Here is a 24,521-nt window from a genome sequence, read left to right as displayed (position 1 = left end):
CAAAATGAAAAATAACCTTGTTAGTCTTTCCAATATTCAATCATTTCTATTGAAAGAAATGTACGTTACTTTTAATACAAACTACACTGGCAATTTTAACAAACTGCTCTAACTTCCAGATGTTTGCTCTTGTTATGAAAGGGTCCTCTGATCATGGTGGGAAAAAAAACTTCTCTGTGAAGGTAATTCTACACTAAGTAACTTCTCAGTGATTTTGAAACTAAACAAACTGAGCTCTATTTGCTCATTCCAAGTCATCTTGGTTCCCCCACTGTGCTCTCTTCAGTTTTTCTACCTTCCTTTAAAAACTCTATACTAGAGCTACACACTTTAATCTACTAGTAGTCTGTCAGTGCCACACACGGAGGTTAAAAATCACTCTCACTTCCTGCTCTTGTGGACACTTCTAAGGAATGCAGTAGCCTTTTGTCAACATACAGGTACATAATGGAGGATTGTAAGATACAATACTTGCTCCCACTTAGTGACTGCTAAAACATGTTTTATTAGAACTAGCTTTCCTTGTGATGCTAATCACTTTATATCACTTTTTTTCATGATTTATTATCCTATGCTGGGACATTGCAAAACTCAAAACGCAGCTATGGTTTATAGTTACTTCCAAATCACAGCGAAACCTGTCGAATGGCATTGTGCTTGATACAAGTTCCTACCAAATCCCCTGGGCACCCTCTCACTCAGCAATACTTCTCACAAATGATGCCTTTGAGCTCTCTTAGCTAACCAGCTCTTAATCCGTTTAAGAGGCACTTTACTGATATCATGTAATCCTAACATTTTAGCCAGACTATCATGCAATACTAAGTCAAATGCTTTATGAAAGTGTAAGTACATCAAATCTGCACAATTGCCTTTAACAATCCATTGTTTGAGATTACAATCTTGAGATCAAGTTTGCTTGACAGGAACTAGTTTCCATAAAGCTGTGTTGCCTGGCATTAACTATATCCCTATTCTTTAACAACTGACCTTCATATCAGATTTTCCATTACTCCCCTGCTCTTTTTTGACTTCTGGGATGCAAAGGCAGGGCAGGATGCAGTCACAGCATGCTTGGGAATGGGAGAAACGCAGGAGGGGAGATGTGTAGTGATGTAGCCACTCTCAAAGGCACCACCAAACAGTACTAATAGGAAATTACAGCCCTCCTAGCTGTCTTCCATTCCATATCCAGGATGAATCTTCTACAGGTGATCTTTCATTTCTTGACATAGAAAAAATCCCCCAATGGAACTAAAGCTTATATCAGTAATTTGGAGATTTTCTAAGGCCCTTGACTTGCTAATTTAAAAGGGTTTTCTCAATTTTGTACATTGTTCAATGTTCCCTTGTAGTACCTAATATCCCGGAAAGGCCTATGGATCCTCATGCAATACACAAGCACACTGTCCTTTCCAGACACAGGACAAAAATATTTTTCACACATTCCAGGTTCTGCAGAGATTAAATAAACTACAAAATACTCAGCAGGATTTTTGTCTAGCATGTACAGCTTTGGAAGTCTCTTCCCACCATGGGTTAGATTATATGATCTTCTACAAACAGAGAAGCCTGCCCATAAGAGATATAATTGGTTTACATAAAAAAGTAAAGGCAAAAATTACAGAGCCATAGAACTGAAAAGGGATTTCAGCTCTGAAGCTTTGTAAAACCTTTAAAGTTTTAAGCCAGCAAATGGGAGCTGATAAACTAATATGACCTTGCAACAACCATGTAACCCAGATCTATGCCTTGGGGCCCCCATCGGTCGGTTCAGAACTTTAGACTCTGAACCAACTTATAGGACAGTGGGACATTTAAAAACATAGCTACATGCTTTGGGGTTATCAGAGAAAGATACTACAGAACTGCAGGGTATTGGGGTTCATGTGCCAAACAGCCAAAGTGTTCACTGCCAGATTTATCCCCCAAACACATACCTTCACTCTGGACTCAAACCTCTTGCCATGTTTCTTAGTTTCCTGATTTGTGAGGGTGGGAGAGGGGGGAGAGGGAAGGGGCTAAAAATATGAAAATTAGGTGTCATCAGGCAGCTCCAGTAAGAATCCTGAAGCCACAGCTTGCCCTTCCCACTTTCCAGTGCCGCAGTCTCCGCAGATCTCGGCTATTTCCTCAAGGCATAAAGGAGAAGCTGGTGGCAGCAGGCAGATGAGGTTTCCATACATCTCTATTTAGCAAAATCATAGAGGGGTTTCACAGAATGGTTTTGGTTGGAAGGGACCTTAAAGATTATCTTCATGGGCAGGGACACCTCCCACTAGATCAGGTTGCTCAAAGCCCCATCAAACCTGGCCTTGAACACTTCCAGGGAGGGAGTAGCCACAACTTCCTTGGGCAACTTGTCCCAGTGTTTCACTCTCCTCAAAGTGAAGAATTTCTTCCTGATGTCTAACATAAATCTGCTTTCTTCCAGCTTTAAGTCATTACCACTTGTTCTTCACTACATGCCCTTGTAGAATGTCCCTCCCCAGCTTTCCTGTAGCCCCCTTCAGGTACTGGAAAGCTCCTATAAGGTCTCCTCCGAGCCTTCTCTTCTCCAGAATGAACAATCCCAACTCTCTCAGCCTGTCCTCATATGAAAGGTGCTTCAGCCCTCAGATAATCTTCATGGCCCTCTGCTCCATGTCCGCCATGTGCTGGGGGCTCCAGAACCGGACACAGTACTCCAAGTGGCCTTTTATGGAGGCAAACTACAGAACAGTGATTTTCAGAGGTCTACACTGGACCTTTCAGTGTGCACTGGACCCCAGAATATACAACATTCATTTGTTCTGTTAAATTCAAACATGGTGCAGAATCAGGTTCTTCCAACCATCTCCCTGTGGAGCTACAGGAGTGACACGGGCCAGACTCATATCAGCAATTTGCACATATATTTCTAGTATTCTGTGCCATGACTGGCAAGGAATAGTGGTGTAGTTTCACTTCAGAGCCTGGAAACTGTTCTTCACTGAGTGTCTGCCATTCTCAGATGAAAAGAGACATTGTTTAAGGATGTGACTTCGAAAAGCTCTTCCAGATTTCTGAGGAATCGCTAAATACAGCATCGAATCAAGTACGCACGAAAACAAGTATGCACTTACGGCCAGGTAAGTAACAAATGTCAGGCTGCAGCGGAGCCCACAGCACTCCTGCACCCGGGGCGCGGGGAGCAGGGCAGCAGGAGCAGAGACGAACCCACCGCCTTAGGAAGTGACAGTCCCCTCCGTGCCGGCGCCGCCAGTAGCTCCCGGTCTTCCCTTGCACCAACCCTGTCTCCAGCAGGGTCCCTGAGCCCCAGCTGGGTCAGGCGCTGATGGAAGCAGCGTCCCCCGGCCCGCCCTCGCATCCCCCGCTGCTCTCCCGGCCGTGGGGCTTTGGCGCCGCCCGGTGGTCGCGGTCGGGACCAGCAGGAACCGCCGGACCGGACCGACGGGAGCTGCTTCGGCTCCGAGGGTTTGTTACAGCAGCCGGTTGGGACGCTCGCCTGTACAGCGAGGGAGATCTCTCCTTCCTCCTCATCAGCAGTACAGAGCTGTAAGCTTGCTCTACTTCTACGCTCAGGCGTGAGTGGCAGTGGCAATAAAGAGTATTTGTTGTTCAGGAGAAAAGGCTTCAGCAGCTTCGTCTTTTGTGATGAGTGATGAAAGCTCTGTGTCTCTTCTTGGCTCCTCCAAAGAGCTGTCCCACAGGCAACACTGCAAAGGAAGCATGGCTTTTCCCAGGGATGGAGGGGAGAACGCGATTTGTGAATGGGAGGCATTTATTCATCATAAAACGAGCAAGAGCCATCAGCCTGATTTCCCTCAAACTCGTCTACAAACACACGCGGAGGAAAATCTTAAGGGCAAGCAGGGTGTACAGATTTTGCTGACTTGAGTAGCTGACTGAAAATAGCTCCAGGAATTACATGAGAAAATTTAAAGAGATTGGGGTGTGGGGGGGATGGGGGAAGACACCAATGCTACATCCTCAGTGGGGGGTACACAGCCTGGAAGCAGAAGGTGCTGTCTGGACAAAAGTGTAGCACAGAAGAAGAAAGAGGAAGGCCCCAAGTACAATGCAGGCATCCCATGTCTAGGGGAACAGACATGTTAGTATGAAGCAAAGGGACAGCCATCCATCTGCTGCAACTACTCTGTGCGTATTCACTTTCTGCGACCTGCTATCAAGTGTTTGGCAGTACAGATTTATATTTTTATTTTATATTATATGTACAGATTATGTATATGTATACTACAGACAGAAAATAAATTCAGCTAGGTGTATTAGTACAAGGCAAGAGGGTGACCTGGAAGGTGACACAAAGCAAAGGAGAAGAGAGGCTGCATGTTAAGATAACCTGAGAAAACTCTCACCTGGTATGAATCAGTCTAATCCTCTGTCTGAATAGCTGAAGATGAAGTGGAGAAAACAGTCCTGGGCTGGTATTATAATACAGGGTTTTACAGCATTTGTACCATTTATTACCTAAATATCTGCACCCTAATTAAAGTCTAATTTTTGGCCAAGCCAATACTTTTAATGTTCAATGTGTTTCCTAAGTCTATTCCCATGCTCTACAGGGGAGAGGGGGAAAAAAAAACCCAAACAGAATTAACTTAGAAGAAAACACACTCACTTGCAGGTAGAACAAATACAATGAAATTAAGAATACCTTTGTTCCTGCTATAGTTGGGTGGAGATTGTATTTTTACTGATTTTAGAGTAGTATACATAGACGTAACCTACTCAGTGCCTGCTCTTCTCATCAGCCAAGAGCCACTGCTGCTGTCACAGAACATGTAGAATAAGCTACCAGTATCAGCAGCTGAAACACATGTACTGTAAAAGAGACCAGCTGAAGTCTAAAAGCATGTTCCCTTTTGTGTTTTTTTAAAAATAATTTGTTTAAAATTCAACAAGAAAAGACCAAGAAGCACAGGTTCTTGGTTAGCACTTAAAGTCAAACCATTAAATCCATATAATCCACCGTCCAAACTCCTAGATTCATGGCTTGTAAAAATAAGAACCTTATTTGGACAACAGGAGCCTTTTTTCTTAGTACAGGGAGATGTTTGGTTGATGCAACTAGTTCAGTTCAAAAACTTGGTTGCTGAAAGCTGAGAAACCAACTGGGAGCTGAAAAACCAGGAAAGCTTGTTTTCTTTTACAAAACCTTAAGAAAAATAAGATGTGAGAGTGCAAATTAAGCTAGTTTAAAATACTGAAACATATGAAAAAACAGAAACAGTCTTTTCAATTCCCTGAGTATAGATGGATTTTTTTAGACTCAGATTTCAGCTAAAAACATTTTCTTAAGCTTTAAGTAAAACTACCTTCAACAGTCTGGATAGATAACTAATAAGAAATTGTAAAGCTATTTGTACATTATAATTTAATTCCAATTTCAATCCAATTAGAACTTGAAACAAATTATTCTTCTGATAAAAATGAACCCATGATTTTCTAGTATAAGATGTAAAAATTAGGATCCTAAGTATGTGCATATTAAGCTCCACCATTGCTTGATTCAAACTTGCACAGGTATAATATGACCTGCACATATCTTCCTAGTCAGGAGCAATACCATAGTTAGCACACCCAGCCTTAGCACGCCTATATGTATTTTTCAAGAAAAGAGAGCAATGCTGACCAAAATAAAATTAGTATTTCCTTAGCAATTTAAAATTCAAAATTGAATAACAAAATTAAACTAGATTAAAGGTCACATTTCTTTTTCTCAATTTATGTCTTTGATCTGAATCCATATCACAGAATCACAGAAAGTTAGGGGTTGGAAGGGACCTTGAAAGATCATCTAGTCCAAATCCCCTGCCAGAGCGGGGTCACCTACAGCAGGTCACATAGGAATGCATCCAGGCAAGTTTATATCCCCTTGCAAACTCCTGGAAAATAAAATGAGACTAAGAAATTTAATTTTAGCTAAATTTGTTAACCCAAAGTATAAGAGAATAAATCTGATGGATTACAGTAATCTTCCTGGAGTTACATGGTCCTTAACAGTGAGAAATTCTTGATTTGCAACGGATTTTCAAACTCCTGCTAAGGAAAACAGAAGTTTAGTTAGAAAAGGAAATACGGAGACAATTTCCTTTCCTTACACCAGACAACTAAGAAGTCTTTTTTCTGATTTCTGACAAGTAGGAAAGACAAGGAAATACTTCTTGGCCTTAGTACTATGCACATAAAGACACTGGAAATTAAACTTCTGCCACCTAACAGGCTGATCTACAGCTAAAAAAGACTCCTTGAAATCTATTAAACGCACTTCTCAGATAACTGCCTTTTAAGAAGAAATCATGTCATTGCTAAGCATTAAAAATACCATCATACAACTAAAAAATACATGATTTTGACTAAACAAAGGAAAAACCTATGAGGTACTCATTTTGCAACTCATACTGAAAAATTATAAATTACACACTTCTGAGATTAGAACAGGATAGAAAGAACTTCCAGCTCCAAAAATTTCTTGATTCTGAATCCTATACTCTCAATCCTTTACGAACGAACAGGCTGAGTGCTGCTCTTTTTGCTCAGTTCAGGATACAGTATTTTAGACCATGGACAGTCTTCTAGTGAAAGGTTCAATACCTCATTAACAACCAGATGGAAATACTGCTTTCAAAGGATTGTTATTTTTGCATCCAAACTGTTATCTGTTAGCAGAATTAATTTTCATTTCTCAATAGACTCCAACAACAGTGAAACCCCTTCCTAGCAAACATCTGCCCTAACAAAGGCAGGGGACTTTGAGAGTCAATTCAAGAAGTCTAAGTACTGAAAGTTTGATTTTGTCTGTAGACATCAATCTTCCCAGTTTATTCATCTGGTTCCCTGGTGTGTTGTATTTGCTCTATAGAAAAAGCTGTGGTTTTAATCTGTTGAAATCAGCAAGCAGAAGTCCCATTACCTTCTTCAGGGCCTGCAGTCTATGCATTTTAAGATAAAGCGCACAGCACTACCATGGGCAATGCTGAGCACCCTGTCAGCATGAGGCCATAATAGCAGAAATTACAGAAACATGAGGTGGTCCTAAGACAGGAGCATCAGTGTGCAAAAGATACAGTATCATATGGTAGCAGTTCTTCAGGCACACTGGGTTTTATGTCATCTTTTGTCTGAGTTCATGACAATGAAGTGCTTTGTTGCACTGGTTTGTTCCAGGCCTTACAAAGTCTCCAGCACAGAGTGGCCCTACCCTGTATTTCATCCCAAGTGCAAGAAATGGGGCAAATCAGCTCAGAAAATCAGGCAACTTCTTCAGAGCCCAGCTAATTCAAGAATTTACTCCAATGGTCTAGGCTCAGGGGAGCATAGCCAAAAAGATTTTACTGATAGGGATACTGGATCAAGACAATTTGGAGAAGACTGCCCTACAAAAACACACACACAGTAGTCCTCACTGAGGCCTTTTATCCTTACTGCAGACGGTGAGATTCCTCACCTAGGGAATTCCTCACCCTTTGTCCATATTATCCATGTACAAACACAAACTGCTCCCTAACAAACACCTAACTACATTTGGTTGTGCTACTTCATTAGTAATTGCACTGACAGATTGCTGGGCGCTCTTCCCTATCTTTTCTGAAGACTGATCTCACGTTGTTAGTCTTTAAGATGTTTTTCTCCCTTTGATGTTTTCTCCAAGTGAGGTGAAGAACTGATTAGATGTGGCAATACCCCAAACTCACATAATTCTTCTAATCTACTGTTTCTTTCCCTTATAACCCACTTACAGTATAGAGGCTTTATTTTCCTCCTGCTCTCTATCCCAATTCTGCATGTTTACAAGCCTCATCTCTTCACTGCATGTTTCAGCAGCTCTTTCTTAATTTTAGGCTTAATGTCTGTGAGCAAAGTTCTGTTGTATATTTTATGCTCCTTTGTATTCATTTCTCTCGGGAAGTGACTAATCCATCCAGTCCTGACTTGACAAGTCTCTAGGTTTCTCTTGACACATTCAAAGATAACTTACTACTTCCTCCCACTGCATCATCACTGATTTTTTTTAGTCTACATATTCTGATGACTGTAAACCTGTTCCATTGGACTGATGACAGGAACCTGTCATGTAAATAGCCCACAAACAGTTTAAGAACAATAGGATTTGTCCTGTTGTACAAACTGGAAGAGTTTCATCTAGCCAAGAGAAAATGATTTGTTATAATGAGTTGGAATTTCAAGAATGTACTTTGTATGATATCACTAGATTGGTTGAAAGGCCAGAAAGCTTCAGGTATGGTCAAGTCTACTAACATTTTATGGGCTGCCTTTTGTGTGTGGTCTTCTGACTGATGTGCATTTGCTGTTTCTCAGAAAGAACAGACACTCTCTTGGGGTGGTGGTTCTGGCTATAATCCATTTTGGACACCTGCCAGCTGCTATGTTGGAGGAATTTTCTCTCTGAGAGTTCAAGTGAGTGAAAATAATATGTATGACAGCAAGAAATCATTTTTGTCCCTTATTACAATGAAGGAATCATCAAAGATAGGGCAGTCATTCAAAAAACCCTTCCTGTTCAGATTCAGGCAATAATCTTCGGATAGCATGAACATTCCTTAGGTTCTGGGAGGAGAACAGAAAGTGTAGCTGGTCTGTCATTTCACTGACCATACTTCCCTCTCTGCAATCAAATCAATAATTCCAGACTGATCCAAAGCATTTGAAAACTCCCTGTTTCAGAATTCAGCCTGGGACATGAGATTATTCTTGGATGGCAAGATCCCACAGAGAAAAATGAAAATCAAGGGGGACAACCTTTCTGGCCTCTGTTAAGGATAGTGCCTAGTTGCATTCTGCATTTTAAATTTAATTTTGCAATAAAGTTATTTTTTTAAATAGCATTCCTCAGAGACCATGGGGAATTATGGGACCGCTTTACATATTCTCCCTTAGGAATCTCAGACTCAGCTGCCATGTTTTAAACCATTTCTCACAGTCAAACCCTATAAATCACCCAAGGCTTTGCACAGCCGAGCATCATGCGCTCCATTGATAATTCCATGCATTTTTACGGAGCTGGAAGGATCTTCAAGTGCCCTGAAAACTGTGTGACAAATCATCCTTTTCTCATAGAAATCAATTCGGTTACTTATAAACTATAAAACTTTCACTGTAAGGATCATGATCTTCTCTGGTTCTGCAATGACTGGACCCCAGGTGGTCCTGGCTAACACACACACATTTCCACCTCACTAGATATGTATAATCCAGCTGGACGGAGCATGAGGAGTTAGGTTCTTCTAAAAAGAAGCAGGAAGCACAGCTTTTAAAAATGTTTAAAACACAGGTTGATAGGAACAGCAGCCAAGAAAAGGCTCCACAGATCCATTTCAGGAATCCAAAACAATCTGGCTTCCTTCACATCCTGCCATGAAAGACCCACCACCAAGCTCTCTGTCTGCATTCTGATGGCTTGATGCACCTGTCCATGGAAGGCAGAGTTCCATAACACAAAGGAGCCTTCCATGCACTCTCTGCTTCTGCCCTTGTAAGACACAGATACTACTGAACCTCAGGAATCAGCTGATCCCATGACAGCAGCTGATGAGATGTGGTGTGTACTAAACAAGCTGTACATCAACCATATACAGCCATATTGAGACAAAGCTGTAGCTATAGCATTGCCAGCTGTTGTTAATGCTGCTGGGACAGCACTGCTAGGAAAGTAGAATGACTTCACATGACCCCAGATCTGCCCTTAGGTCTCTCCTCAACAAGGAGAAAATTACCTGAAACATCTACCATATATTTGAGCAGCAGAAATACTTCCTGATGATAATTTCTGCATTTTCTTGCCCAGATTTTTCTTTTTCATGAGGGAAAAGAGAAGTATGAAAAATACATCTCTTTCTTTTATGTTCTCATACAGATGAAGCAGCAGTTAGAAAGGTATAAGCTACCTTCTTTACTGAGGGAATATCAGCTGGCGCCTGCTTTGCACGTTGCTAGTTTACAAGGATCCGCGAGGATGCATCCTGCACATCAGACCAATTCTCTCTGGCCTCTTTGACTTAGGAAGAAGGATGTCCAGCTCACTTCCTACATGAAATTAGTAGACAGATTTTAGCACAGAACCAGGAAGGCAGGCACACAGGAACTCCAAACATCCAGTGTGGTTAGCAGACTGCCAAGAGCCTGATGGATCATGCAGCTTCACCCCTCCATCACTACAGTTGTTATTTCTTCTGCTCAGGGAAGAAATAAAATGGCTGTGTAGTGTGGCTATGCAGGGGATATCATTCTCTGTTCCTCTAGCAAGTGTGCTAATAATACACTAAGTGGGTTTCAAAGCTTCATACTCTAGTGTCCTCTATTTGTGTTTAACTTCAGATGCCACATCTTGAACAATGCTACAGTATGGAAATTTGTTAAATAATAGTACTCAACTCTAAAATATTGTAAGAGTCCCCTCTCTGTTTGGGATTCAACATAATTTCCACTGCCCTGTCTATGGAGGTCACCTCCTTGTTATCAGTTCCTGCTAATTAAAAGATTAGGAGATGAGGAAAGTCACCCTGAGGAGTCAGCTATTGCTAGCACTAACAACAGCTGCCAAAGTGGCAGACATGTGAGGAAATGTCCTAACCCCCTTTCCTTTCCATAGCTTTCAAGTTTATCAGAAACTGCAAGAGACTGGATTCAATACTTCACATGATCCTTTTTAGTTCTATAGACTATGAAATTTATTTCCACTCTTCCGGTGAATTTCTTGCTAACGATGTTTCACCAAGAACTGCTTTCCAAATGACTGGTGTGTGCAAGCCCACATTTCCAGGAACAACATCCATGATCAATAAAAAATTTCTAATCTCAGTTCAATCTTCAGAGGCACATACACATGCATGATATAGGCCACTTCTGCTGAAGTGTTGGGTCACTGCTTGGCAGCAACATATTACTCCAGGATGCAGTTTTTCTTTTCTTTATCAAGGCAGCACTAACTACTGTAGGTTTAAACTTCATGGCTTCAGTGTTGTCTTTTCCTAGTGCCATAAAAGACCTCATGGACCTCTGATTGTTTTAAGACTTGGCATGGGAGACATCCTTGTCTACTGATGCTATTGCTCCCTCATGCTGGGGAGTGCCTCCCCTATCTAGCCTTGCACTTCATTTATGTTATCGCCATAGGTAGCAATAGGCAGGGTTTAGACAGGAATTAAGAGGTAGGACTCCTAAGGCAAAGTTCAGACACTTCACTTGGAGCAATGAGTACCCCTTGCACTTACAGGATGTTTAATCAACAGAGGATCTGAGCTTCAGACTTTTCTTAACCACCTTTCATCTCTGGATTTCCCAGTCAGTTCCCAATTCAACATAGTATTCTGTGATTTTGTGATCTTATTCCATGCAAAATAATATCCCCTGTGTTAGACTTGTCACAACATTAACCTTTCTTGAAAGTGCTTTGAGAGGCATGGATAATAAGTATGAATTGCAAAATAAATTAAGTGTTATGGAATAACTTCCACATGACTTAGTTCACAGTGGACCTTCTCTCAGACACCTACTGTAAAACACACTTAGTTACAACCTACCCTCAAAACAATTTCCAACATGAAATGTCCTGTTCTGTTTCATGTCTCCACCACCCTCAGCCACAATTACACAACTAGGAGCTGACATTCTAGGAGTGACACGAAACAGTTTTCCTTGCTAGATTATGAGCCCTAACACTAAAGCTCTCAGAAGGTATGAAGAGATTTCTGAAAACCCCTTTCCACATTCCAGACAATGACTACCTTACACCAAGAATCCTGCTCAAGGCCAAAGTTTGCCAACCTGACATGACAGAATTTCCAAGTGCTCCAAATGGTACCACTTAAAACAAAGCAGAGCTGAACCTGCCCAGCTGTCTTCTGGGACACCTGAACCAGGGCAGCATCTTAAAGCCTCCTGAAATCTTTGCCCTTCTGGGAGACATGAAATACAGTTTGAAGATCTACACAAAGCAATTTTGACAGCTTGCATATAGCATGCACTCTAGACCCTAAATTCTGGTTCTTGTAATCTTAGAGAAGATGAGAGAAATGCCTGAAGACTCCTGTCATATAATCCAGTGATGACCAAAATCAGATATGACATTGCATGGTTACTTAATTTAAAGTTTGGACATTATAGGGGATGAAATTTTACTGGTCAGTCAAGAATATCTGCTGTAGACTAAGCTTATTTTACAGCTAAGCTTATTTTACAGCTAAGCTCACAGCAATACAAAGAAAATTTAAAAGGATGCAAAAAGGATAATGAAAATAGGCAGGCAGTGCAGAAATGGATGGTGCCTTAGTGCAGAAAGCCTACTTTGAAACAAAGTAGCAACAGAGCAATCCAATTGTGAGAGGCCCAAAATGTTTTCTTCTGAGGAATTTTACCGAAGAGATGAGATTCTCTCATGGTAATATGAAAAACAATAAACAGTCTAGAGCAGGTAAGTGTCTTCCTGTCTATACTCTCAAAAAGTGAAAACAGATAAGATTCCACATAAATTTAAAATATAAATAATAATTAGAGTTTGTAAGCCCAAAGACAACTAACCCTTGTCCCCCATTGTGCTACAAACTATCAGAAACATAAACAGTTCAGTACTATCACTATCTAGGGTTCATTTTATTGTTCTCAATTTAAAGTTATTTGAAACAATCAGACCTAAAGATGTCCAGGTTATTCATCTTCCCCAGAGTAAGAGAACTGCCTGACAGCCTTGTTGGTAGGAAAACTGGCAGTCTTCCATAATAAAGACTTTATGTCTGGATCCCTAAATTAATAGCTGCAGCCACTGAACCAAAAGAATTTTGTTCTAGTAAAAACTATTGAGTTGATAGCTCTGGAGACTGAGGTGTCTCATTTATTCATAGAACAATTAAATTATAGAAGGCACTGGGCAGTTTCCTCCTAGCTATGCCTTTCAGATGTCACTCCAACAAAACCTCTGTTCTGAGAAATCTCTGCTTTGGTGAAGGCAAGTTTTTTTTCATGGCTGTGGATGAACCTGTCAATAGAAAGGGGAAATGAGTACAAATAGGTGACTGCAGATGTGCAATGGGAACATCTGTCTGCAGGAAAGACTGACATCAAAGACACTTTGCAAAAGCCAGGAACAGGCAACATATGGCAGCAATTTTCAGTCACCAGTGACTGGCTTGGACTCCTCTTGGCCTAACAAGTGTAAAAGGTTCAATTACCTAACCAGTTCCCTCTGACTAAAGCTGAGAGAACTGTACCTTTGGTAAGAGTTGTTTTTAAAATTACCTGATAGGAACAGAGCTAGTAATGGTACTCAATTCCCATCACATTCAGTGGGAGAGCAAGGACGCTGAGTTGCTCACAGGCTCTGACCTTGCACCTTGTCCAGTGGCCAGAATGGTGATGTACAAGCTCAGTTAAAAGGTCCAGGTTTTTCAGTGAGTCAGAGACTTCCTACCACAAGTCTGACAGAGGTACAAAGAAACTAAAAACCAGACGAAGCACTGAAGTACAGTCTGAAGACCTTCCCCCTCCCAAATCCACAGAGCAAGACAAAGAAGCATTTAGGATTCCTGGCAACCTACTCCTTTTCCAGCACATACTAAACAAAACCCTGCTATCTAACATGGAGAGAGGATAAATTAACATAACCACCTCTCCACACAGCAATTAGCAAAAGAAATCAAAACAAAGGAAATGTCCTCCATTAATCTTTTCCTGCCAAAGAGCACCCGACTGCCATATAATCCACAGCAATTAGCCAAATAATGGGAGCGCAAGAGATTTATCTTGAAGCAGGAATTAGGGAGGGCACGATTAATGTACTGTACATCAAGAGTGCAGGCAAAAGCTGGTGATTTCTCCATTGCAGGGTTGTTTGAGGAAACTGCAAAGCTTAGTAGCCTAGAAAGAGGCTGCAGCACATACACCCCAATATTTCCCTTTAACGTATCCTGAATAAGTCGGATTTGCTGTCACTGCATATGGAAGGATCAGAGCTCATGCCCAAACTCACAAAACCAAGTCTCAGTAGCACAGCTAATAGCTTGCCAATACATTCCATAAAGAGGGGCAATTGGTAGCAGCATTTGAAAAGAAATAATCTCAGGGCATGCAAACAAGGAGAGAGTAAAACAGTAGAGATACTGAAACTGTGTCCCAGCTCACAAGCAGGACCTGCTTGCTCTATCAGGCACGGTATTATTTACCAGGAAACATAAGTAAAATTTGGAACTTATTGCCCTTTTTTAAAAGACAGAGTAGCATCAAATACCACTTTCTTTTATAGTGCATACCTACACTATCTCTTAAAAATCACCCTGCTTCTCTGCAGCAGATCTTAGGTGTTATATATTGCATGGTCTTGCTTTAGGCTATAGAACATGTGCTACATTCCAGCCTGAAGTGACTGCAGGATATGTATGCATATTCCTGAATAGTGGGAGGCTTTTGAAGTTCATTGCATGAGGATATTCGAGGGTGCTAAGGATTTTAGGTGGTGTTGCCCATCAGGATGGAAAGATCCAGAGGGAACTGAGAGAACTGTCTGTGTTAACCACTATGGCCCCTCAGATCTGCACACTGTGGGAGCTGAAGCCAAGAAAGCTCCAGAATAGCCTCTCCCAGTGATACTGTTTTGTGCACCAGACTTGATGAGAAAGCAACATTTCTCACGTTGAGTTTTTCCTTCTCACTGTTCAGACCTTTTGAAATCACAACGCTCTACTGATTTTCACTTTTGGTTCTCATCTGTTTTTCCTGCCCATTTACCTGGTTATTTTAATTTGCCTGGTGATCTATCTAACCCCAACCAAAACAAACAAAAAATCAAACAAACAAAACTGCAAAGCATTTGAGAATTTGAGAAGACTGAGTACTACAAAGCTCCAAAACATGCAAAGCCCCAGGCAGGCAGATCCTCCACTACAGGGCAGTGAGAAGATGAGGTAAGAGAAGTCTCAACATGAAAAATATATCTTGACATTAGCTGAACATTTGTTAAATTAGAAGATGCGGTTTCCTTTCTCTGGAATGACATGAAAACTAAATATCCAATATGGAACAGCTTACAGGAGCATCACAAAGCTCTTACATTTGCATCAGAGATAGAGGACAGAAAATGAAGAAAAACTTAAAAGCAGATTTAATTTTTCTCCACTGAGAATACACGGCTTCACAAATTCCATCAACTGCCATACCACAGTATCTTGCCTGCCCCAAACAAGTTGCCTGATGTCTTTTCACACAGCAAATAAATAAGGAAATTGAGACAGGGTGAACCCACAAGTTGGTCCTGAAAAAGCCTGGATGGACTAACAGTTCTAAACCTATGATCTTGCGGCTGGCTTGTTTCAACAGAGCAGAGAACTTGCTTCCAAAATAGGAAGTCCATTCCCTTGTCTTAGGGTCTCATAGTTGTAATCAGAAAAAATAACGTACCTTTCTGACAAAGCATACTGCTTGTTCCGTGTTCATCTAGAGGAGTTACTAAAATTTTGGACTAGGGTTAAGAGAAATTTGGAAGACTCTAATCAGTAACTGTGTTTCTGCTTAGTTTTCTAATTTAATTCTTCCCCCCTTTCTTTCCTACCGCCTCCGTCTCTTCATCTCCAGAAAATATGAAATCCTTTTCTCTGTTATCCTGTCCTTAAAACTCTACAAAAAGAGCATGTTCACTGATGGGATATACTGTATAGATTTCCTTTATGTGCTCAAAAGTTGGAGAGTGAGATCACAAAAGTAAAGAAAGTAAGATACTAGCTCCATGGAGGTAGTTACAGCTATGCAACAACATGAAGCTTCAGCTCTCTTGAAGTTCTCAAAAAATTCATTCTTCTCATTTCCTTGGACTTTCAGCAGCTGACCCAGCAGGGTCACTTTGCTCCCGTTGTGGCAATCTGAGGTGGTTTCCCACAAAATCAGTTGAGCTGTTTCTCTGGCTCATTTTACCATTCCTCCCATGGGTCTCTTGCCTTTTTTGAACTGTTAATTTACTGCATTTCATCAGTATTTTTACAAAGAAAGATAGAAGAGAACAGAGGATATAATTTCTGGTCTCCTTTTTCCAGCATACAGCAGCCATTTACCAGACACTGAAGAGTAACAAATCACAGAATCATCTGGGTTGGAACGGACCTCTGAGATCATCAAGTCCAGCCCTTAATCCACTACCACTGTGGTTACCAGACCATGGCACTGAGTGCCACATCAGTCTCTTAAAATCCTCCAGGGACAGAGAATCCACAACCTCCCTGGGCAGCCCATTCCAATATCTGATCACCCTCTTTGTAAAGAATTTGTTCCTAATATCCAACCTAAACCTCCCCTGACAGAGCTTAAGTCCATGCCCTCTTGTCTTACTGGTAGCTACGTGGGAGAAGAGACCGACCCTCACCTGGCTACACCCTCCTTTCGGGGAGTTGTTGAGAGTGATGAGGTCTCCCCCGAGCCTCCTCTTCTCCAGACTGAACAGACTAATCAGGAACTGCTCACTACTCTTTGAAATCATTTGCTTGTTATTGCCAACTCACACTGGGGATCTAGTTCTAAATGTGTGTGAGAAGACAACTGCTACTGTCCATTAGAGCTGCCTTCTGGGAAATCCTTATTAGAAGCAATACCAAAATATTGAGCCAAATAATTCAATTCTTAGGCAGACATTCCACCTGTCTCCTGCCCATTACAGCCAGTACATTCCCATAGCACAGAGATCAGTACAGACCTGCCAATAGAACCCAGCACGAGCTACAGCTGCACCTCCGTCCACTCACTTACAGCAGTCTTTCTGCCAGCATCTTTTTCAAAGAAAAAAAGGGAGAAGCCAGTTTACCAGCCCCACTTCTTTAAAGAATGGAAATTGGAGGGTAGAACCTCAGAGAGGAGTTGGTCAGGCTAGTGGCTTCACAGTTAGTCTATTTATCTGTTTGGCTGTTCGTCAACAGATTACAAAGAAGTTACTGTTTGTCATAAATTTTTACTCACTGGGGTATTACCAGACTTCTCCCTTGATCTATTCCTAATTCATATTTTTAATACTTAATCAGCTACACACGCTAGTGTTTTGATTTCCCACATAGCTGGCTGAAACTCTTTGAACATGAGTGCTCTCATTCCCATCCAAGTATAAGGATGAATTCCTAAACATCCTTGTTAACATAACATGGACAACACATGTGGTGGAACACTGGCAGCCCCAAGAAGGTGGCCTGGCACAGTTCAATCTGGTGTAGGCTGAAAAAAGCTACAGCCACACAGGGCATTTGTGATTGTCCACGGTTTACCCCTGAGCAGGGACATTGTTGTACCTTAATATGACAGCAACAAAATAAAGGTTGGCTTAAAAAGAGAGCTGTGTGACAAGATTTTCTTCATAACAGACAAATTTGGAAATAATAAAGTTCTCATTATACTGACTGTTGAGATCCTTCTTTGTGAAACCATGACAAATTTAATCGCACATGGGGGGATATTTTTTAATAGAGTCAATGAGTTTTTAGAGCAACAGACAGATGAGTTTTCAGAAAGACAGAGACAGAACTGTATAAACCTGAGCCAAATATGAAGAAAGAGACAATGTCTGGGAAAACAAAACTGAGAGTAACTCAGCATGGTTTGGTACTGGGAGCTGAACTTGCAGCTTTGACAAGGCTGACTTTAAGGCGACCTTCAGTGGAGCTCCTTAACAGTGTATGCTGGGCAATCGCTGGTAAATCTTTATTAATTTTAATTGGCGGCACCCATTTATAAGAACCATTAAAAAGGATAAATTGAGCCCATCCGGCGTAATGTCTTTTGTTAATTAGTTTGTCAGCACTGTTTTAATATCCCCTAATGACTTCATATTTCAGGCCTGACATTAAAGGAGACGCTGTGAGAAAGGAAATGGTCTTATCACCGTGTACATTTTTTTCTTTTTTTGAACAAAAAGTGTCCTTCCAGGCCTGACCAAGGTTAGGTGTCATTTAACTCAGGCAGACAGGTACCACAAGACTTGTCACGGCCCTATCACCCTATCCAAACTTCACCTTGCTACTGACCACCATGCTCTGCCAAGATTTTCTCTTTTCACAGACCCACACAACAGCAGAAGAAATTCATAGTCATCAGTCACCAAATTCTCACCCTCCATAGCTTGTCATGGGCTTTTCTCCAGTCTCAAAGCACAGTCATGTGGGAAAAATATGGAAGAAACCTGAGATGCAGTTACAGCAATGCCTCCCTTAAGTAAATACAGGTTAAATCCCACAAAACTGAAGGTCTTTAGATTTCCAAGGACATGCACAGCACTAATAACCTGATCTGTCTAGGGGACCACAAACTTACAGATGAGAAGCTGATAGGATTAGAGCATCAGCAAGGAATGCTTTGTTATGAATTTGATTTGTAAAGGAAGACAAGGGAGAAATTCTTTCTCTGGGTATGATGTTTGGCCCGGAACAAAGGGGAACATGCAAATCCATGATTTGTGACTGGTATCAACGGTTCTCTCATTCCTCCCTTGTGTTCATCTCATATTTCTTGGAATAGCACACTCAAACTGCAAGCCTGGAAGATGAGGAACTTGAATTGAGTTTAAAATGTTGTGAAAAAAATGTTTTTTCTGCTTCTAATGAACTACTACTACAGCTCCCTTTATGAGGCAAACCTGGTTTTCTTAGACACCACTGTCTCTCTCCTCACAGTTTTGCCACACAACTTTTTTTGCCACATTTAATGTCTTTTAGTGATTAATACCAGAATTATTCACCCAAGGAGGCATATCCTCACCATGAGTTCTGCAGCAAGTTTTATGCCTCCTCAGTTTCCTACAATGGCTTGTCTGTCAGGGGGGAGATTATAAAATAACACTAACTTTTTGTCAGTGATGGGCTTTGTCTGAAGAGCTAGATTCTACTGTTTTTTCATTGAAGATAGCAATAGGTGAGAAATATGAGGAAAATAACATCCTCCACAAGTTAATGTCACATTTGCTGCTTTGGTGTCTCGTATTACATTAATTCACACAAGAGTGAAGTGAACAAGCCAGAAAGAGCTAATAAGAAAATTAGCTTTTCTCTTGTCTTACACAGCTTTGCAAGTCATGAATAATTCCATTAATTGTAAGGTATTTGCATTCACATTGGTAATAATGAAAGGAAAATTAAATCTCTAGCTAACAAAATAGCATTGTTTTTTTCTGAAATTTTAGAGTAACCTATAAATGGCTCTTTATAGGCATGATACTGAGAACTGTGGAAAGGCATGTTCCACTTTGCTAGATCACCTTTCAGTAAAACACAATCAAGTAATAGCTCTAAAGACTGAATAAGTTACTAGTTTTATTACTGAAAAAAATCCTTGCCTCAAAGTCAATGAAAATCTTGCTTTTAAGGTCTGGAGAACTAACAGGTTTTAGTTTTCCCTTTAAAATCTAGGTCTAATGATTTCACCACAGATTTTTTTTTCTTTGGTGGATACACAGTCACAGCACTTGAATATTAAAAGCTGCTCTATGATCTCCTGAAAGCCATCCTACTGTCATTGCAAGCTTATGCCATGTTTCATGCAGATTTAAAATTTTCAGGGGACTGCTAAAACTATGCCCTATGTGAAGAACACCACAAAAGCATGCCTACGGTGGAATAGATATTCCCAGCAGGCTGAACACCTCTTTGAATGAATTGTCTTTACAGCTAATAAAAGTCTTGAGTTTTTCCTCCAGCCAGCCTGTCTCTTGTGCACTGGTGTGCTCTACAGAATTCAGCCTCTTATAATCAAAGTTCTGCATAACACTGCCAGCATAGTTGGTACTTAGTCTCCATTTTGCTGCTCTGACAAATACACATCTACATAATAGTCTTTCATGTCAAAAAAACATCATTATTCATGACAAGCATATTTTCCGTCTTCACAACAGAACAAAAACTTGTATTTCTATTGTCCCAGTATTGTCAGCTTTTGCTGTAAAAAACAGTATGCCCTAATTAGTTTCACTATTGCTAGCTTTCTAGAAGAGAGATTATTTTATTCATAAGCATTAACTCCATGACAGTTGAAACCCACCTGGGAACTGAGAGAGAGGGGAACTAATATTCCTGTTTCCAGTCACACATAAGAACCAGAGAGTAGAGAATGATAACTAACACTGTCAAAATGTGGCAAACTTAGGCCTAGGTCTTCCAGTGTATTGCCATATATATTCCAACACTACTTTCACCTGCTAATAGCTTTCCTCCTTTTATATAGTTCCTGTCCTCCAGTATGTCATTCTTGCTTCTGGTCTTACAACCTAGGTATCCAATAATCAGTTTTCCAAATACTAATAAAATGCCTGTTTTTTAATTTAAAAATTTTAAAGTTTGAAATTGCAAACACTGTGCCTAACATATTTCAGGTACTTTAATAAAATGTTAACAATTTATTATTAACAGATTATCTTTTTTATCCAAAACCCATCTTGCCAAATCAAAAAAATGACCCATATCTTAACACCTCAGAAATTTGGCACCCATTAAAGTAACATGACTAGTGTAAATTAATTATATACATTTATATATACAATTAATTTCATGAATGTATACAAATAGAACTCCGGGCAGGCCCCAGCAATGGCACATAGATCCTCTATGTGCCACCAGAAGTTCTCTAACTCTTCCTTCAGGCTGTTTCTAGCCTTCTTACCTTCCAGAATCATTGAGGAACTTACACAGATTCAGCTGTTTGTCTGGATTACTCAGTGTCATCTGACACTATATCCTTGTGTATTCAACAGCATTTCCAACCTCTGGAGCTTATCAGGCTTTGGGAGACTCTCAGAATGACTTCTCAGCACACACTTTTTTCCTCTTTAACTTGCTGGCCTCTGGTGCCTGTTTCTACCCCCACATCCATAAATACTTTAGAATCCATTCACACTTAGAAGGGGCCTTTCCAACACACACAAAAGGAAATCTGATGCTTCTGGGAAAGCAGAGCTACCAGGTAGTCCCATGTGAACTGTACTGTCAGGTGCAATTGCTCAAGGAGACAAGAGGTGCCAACAGGCATCCGTAAAAGTTAATGAAACTAATTGTTTACTGTGAATATGAGTCTTTTTTTAGCAAAACAACTAACAACCATAAAGGCAAAACAAAGGTAAAGTCAATCGAGTTGGGTTCTTTTTTAGCATATTATCTAAACAGTGGATTAAAACCAAGTTCAACATCAGGTATTTAAAAATCATCCCACAGAAATTAATTTGTAAATAAACTGAATTTTGGTATCTGTTTTGATCATTCATCAACAGATCATAGGCTAATTTTTTCTCAGAATCAGCTTTGGAGCTTATATCTCAGCACTGGAAAATGCAATTGCCTGTTATTCCCTCATGGAAAAAAACACAGGAGGAAATAGAATAAGTTGCATGAATTTGTGTAAAATCACAAATTATGTGTTCTGTTATGTGTTCTTACATCCCACCATGATTTAGCCAGCAACTTCTTAGTCCTGCATCATGTTGAATCTTTGGCATCAAAGGAGGGTACTGCTCTTACACATACAGCTTTCAAATACCCTTACTCTCATTTTGCAAAGAAGAAACTGAAATACAAAGATAAGTTGTTTGATCTTGGTGGCAGAATCAGGCTACACCTACTTACATTTTTCATGGAAAAATACTAAATTTTTCTCTAATTTTTTTTTTAATTTTTTTTTTATATGGAGGACTAGAAAGTTGAAGCCCCATATTTCTCAGCTGTTCTTCAACAAGAAATGATTAATTCTTCCCTGATGTTCTTCAGTATCCTACTCTCTCTCTAACTTTTTCCCAAACAAAATCTTGGTCACAAGCCTTCACTATTAATCTTTCCAATTAAGAGTTCCCTCTCTGACTCCAGATCTTTCACTTATAATCTTGCCATTTTCTTAGTCCACTGCTTTATATAATGAAAACAGTCACAACTGTAATAAAAATAATTTTTAAAACAAAGTGGGTTTATAATGAATTTTTTAAAGGAATAAAAACAGAAGTCAATTAATAGAAGTCCCACGGCCCCTAGGGACAGGACAAATTATATTATAATTATTATTATAAATTTTCTCACAAAAGAGAAACTAAGGAAAATGAAGCAAACATGAAGATAAATTTCACCTTAGTGAATTGTCTCCAAACATATAATAGCTCACTCCTTGTCATCAACCTATACTCAAGTAAAATAACTCACTCAGTAATCCATGTCAATAATCTTGATTTGAAGCCTGTGTACAATTTGTACCCTGTATGTGTCCTTAATTCCATTCTCTAGACCTCATAATTCCTCCACCCCAGACTCTACCATATGCATTTTAATAATTTGTGCATTGAAACGTTTTGAGCTTTATATTCTGCCAGCTGGCCACAATTTATTTCATTTTAATGTAATCAGAAAGACATGAAGCAACTTTACAGCCCCTAGGTAAGCCAAGAGTAGCCATCCAGATCTTTTTTATATTATAATGTTCTGTTAAACACTGCCCTTCCTAGCTTTGCACAGGGTGTTCTTCCTTCACAACTGAGCTGAGCTTCCAGCCAAGAAGACTACTTAATCTTAAATTCAAAACATTTTCTGTCCTGCTAAATTTTGGCCTGGGAAAGTAGATTAGCTGATTCAGCAGCAAAAATCTTCTGACAAGTGAAATTTTCATCCATGTTTTTCTATATGAACCAGCTCCGCAAAACTCCCACCAGCTCCTTGCCTACAATCCCCCAGAGCAACTCAGTAGGTTTATTTCCCACTGTTCCACCTCACAAGTCTCCAATAAGCAGAGAATTAACTTCTTGCTTCTTGAACTGCAGCAGAAAAACTGACAATAGGTGTTAACTAAAAGGATGGAAATGCCCATGTGCCCTAAAAACTGTGCATTAAAATCAAATCAGAACAGCTGTTCAGGAGTGGCTTCCCTATGACACAGAAGGTAAGCCACTGGCTTGTAAAAAGCCATTATTGTTAGATACCCAGTTATGACCAGCTCCATATGACATACTGAGAATGTTAAAAAAATGTACAAATAACCTACATACTTCAGTGTGCAGCCACTGTACCCTGCCTCAGGCTTCTGGTATAAGGGGTGAGGCAGTCACAGGAGAGCAGCATTGAAGCACTGCCTAGAACTTTTTCATTGTCTTCTCTGTTAGTACCAGGTGCTGTGTATATAGGCAGGAGCTGCATATCTATAGAGAAAGCTGAGACATACAGTAGAAGGAAATCTTGTTAAGGTGCTTAAACCAGTGGGTATCAGAGGTGCTCAGGTCAGTGCTTACTGGAGGGTGATGAGAGCTGTTCAGGTCAGCAGTAAATAGCTGTTTGGTACTAGATTTACAGCTGGAGGTCCACTGGAGAGATGTATCCATACATGCTGCGTTTGGTGAGCTGCCAAAGGTAAAGCACGTGGGGTTAAATAGCTGAGTTCTGCTTGTCATGCACCACATCATCCCTGAGAACAGTTCTATGAACTCAGAAGACCCCTTGAACCTGGTCTAAACCTAAGCCCAGCCCTGAACACTGCAAGCACTAGCCACTAACTGCTAGTCTGGTTGACCGGAGAGTAAGAAAGGTTACCTGCAGAGCAGCACCTTTTGGCTGCTGGTACAGCAGCACTGCTTCTGCATCCCTCCTGCTCAAGTACCACCTCAGCCTGGCTGCAGGAACTCATGTTATATGGCTGCTCACAGACCAGGCCCATTATGTTCTCTTGCTGTGTTTAACAGGGATTAATGCATGAAGCCACATTGGTCTTGATAACAGAAGCAGGCCAGAGTTGCAAAACTCAAGCACAGTCCTTTTCCAAAAGGATATCTTAAAATGAGATCTGTTTCAGAGCCAGCTGTATAGCATCAGCTTTTTGGAAGAAGAGTTTTGGAAATGTTTTTGATCTTTGTTTTCATTTTGGGACAAAAATGTTTCAGTCATACCATTCAACACCTAAATATGAACAGATTCCCACTCCCAAATTTGAGAGACAGAAGTACCATTTTCAAATAGCAAGCAGCAATCTTGTTGACAAGGGAAAAAGACATAATTAGACACTGAACAGCCATCACAAAGTGGCAATGCTCACTTGTCCATGAAGTTTTAAATTGTAAGTTACAAGATAATCCTTGCCCTGGCAGTGCTCTGAGAGACTATATATGTTTCTAACTCCACAGATGTCCTATTGCTGGAAATGTAAAAGCCTGGAGTTAACGGCTAACCTGAGGTCAAGTGCTCCTTTGTCATCTTTGCTCTGAAAGTCTCTGCTGTTGGCCTGTTGTAGGTTGATTACAAGCGCCCTTACAATGATGAATAATGTTTTAGTGGAACACTTTTATTTGTGTGAAGCTGTCAAGGTTAAACATACAGAGGATGAGTTTGAGTGGCTACACTTAAAATGAACACACAAAAGAATCTGAAGGTGCCAGCCCACGTGGCCTTCTTATTCCATAAAAAGAGAATCTGCATAAAAGTGGTCATAGATTATGTAAGAGATCTCCTTTGAGAAATGTCCTTTCTGCCTCATATGTTCATTGTGAGAAAACTTGCCTCATCTGGTTTATGTTCTTAAAAAAACCCATACATTCT

This window comes from Heliangelus exortis, chromosome 5 (genome assembly GCF_036169615.1).
Source record: "Heliangelus exortis chromosome 5, bHelExo1.hap1, whole genome shotgun sequence".
Classification (NCBI taxonomy): Eukaryota; Metazoa; Chordata; class Aves; order Apodiformes; family Trochilidae; genus Heliangelus; species Heliangelus exortis.
This window is presented reverse-complemented; position numbering follows the sequence as displayed.